Source organism: Schistocerca piceifrons, chromosome 2 (genome assembly GCF_021461385.2).
Source record: "Schistocerca piceifrons isolate TAMUIC-IGC-003096 chromosome 2, iqSchPice1.1, whole genome shotgun sequence".
In the NCBI taxonomy this organism is placed as follows: domain Eukaryota; kingdom Metazoa; phylum Arthropoda; class Insecta; order Orthoptera; family Acrididae; genus Schistocerca; species Schistocerca piceifrons.
The window spans coordinates 172,147,993-172,149,563 of record NC_060139.1 but is presented as its reverse complement, the minus strand read 5'-3'; the positions used below and the strand labels follow the sequence as shown (position 1 = coordinate 172,149,563).

Below are 1,571 nucleotides of genomic sequence, written 5' to 3'. Positions count from 1 at the left end.
AACATGTTACAGTTCTGACAATGCTAATATCTGTGTCATTATAGTACTTGACAGTTATATGAATTATTTACACCAACTTTCGTGACAACGTTTGAACTATTGCATCAAATAAAATTAAATCTATCCTCGTCACAGAAACTGTCGTCGGTCGTAAAATGCAGTAATACAGTCAAAAGTAAAATGTACTGATCCACTAAAATAATCTTCAGGATCGATAAGTATTAGGCTACAGCCACTGATATGGCGAGGACTCTCCTCCACATGGACTTTAAATGCGAAATACATTCAGAAAGCTACGTCGCTTATCAAGTAATGGCGAGACGGATGTAACATGTATTACTTTGAGCGATAGGAAACCAAACAAATTGTGTATTGTCGAATACAGTGTAGTGAATGACTTAATCGTGACTGTCATGAAAATGTAATAGGAGTGGGTGAGACTTGTAGCAGGAGGAATGGATAAATCCGTCAGTTGGGCTGGAAGAGGTTTCATGCTGGAAAGAGCATCCGTTATTAGCATCCTACTTAGTTCCAGTATGACGAACGTAGAGGAATTACGAGCAAAGTTTAAACGCACTGTAAGTGGAGAAGTATGAGCCGAATAAATACATTAAAGACGGAAAATATCCATCCTGGTTTTATAACGTAATTCGGAAAATTCTAGGAAAGCAGAGATTGTTGCACTCTCGGTTCAATAAAGAAAACGAAAAAATCGAGACGGAAAATTTAGTAGAAATTCCCTCGGGCATAAAAAGATCAATATGCGATGCTTACATTAACTTCGATCGTTACACCTCAGCGAAAGATGAAAGATGTTGCCGAGAATTCGAGAAAATCCTGGTCCTACACAAAATCACCAAGCGGGTTGAAGGCTTCTATCCAGTGTCTCGTCGACCAGTCTCGTGTGGCAACAGAAGACAGAAAAAGTAAAGCCGAAGTTTTAAATTTTGTGATAGGGAATCATTCACGCGGCAACGACCTTGCCGCAGTGGATACACCGGTTCCCGTGAGATCACCGATGTTAAGCGCTGTCGGGCGTGGTCGGCACTTGGATGGGTGACCATCCAGGCCGCCATGCGCTGTTGCCATTTTTCGGGGTGTACTCAGCCTCGTGATGCCAATTGAGGAGCTACTCAACCGAATAGTAGCGGCTTCGGTCAAGAATACCATCTTACGACCGGGAGAGCGGTGTGCTGACCCCACACCCCTCCTATCCGCATCCTCCACTAAGGATGACACGGCGGTCGGATGGTCCCGGTAGGCTACTCGTGGCCTGACGGCGGAGTGGAATCATTCACGCACAGAAAATCATGTGTGCAACGTATAAACGAGGTCATCAAGCAATATCATATGAGAAAAAATGACAGCCCCTTTCATAACTTCAGTTGGGAAGATAATTTAGCAGATGCTGTTTGTTGTTAACGTTTAAGAAACGGTGACAAGAATTATCCTGAGACTGGTTTTGTTTCTCCAGAAGGCGGATCAAACTCCTGAAAAAATTACGAGGAATGACAATGGTAATGAAATGTAGCTAGATAGCAGATTTTTAGTGGCAATGTTCCAGGGTCCAA

The 1,571-nt window shown here is 42.9% G+C and overlaps 1 pseudogene; it reads left to right on the top strand.

Annotated features, from left to right (window-relative positions):
• Window positions 1-970: 970 nt before the first annotated feature.
• LOC124778365 lies at window positions 971-1,088 on the top strand (annotated as a pseudogene).
• The last annotated feature ends 483 nt before the right edge of the window (window positions 1,089-1,571 follow it).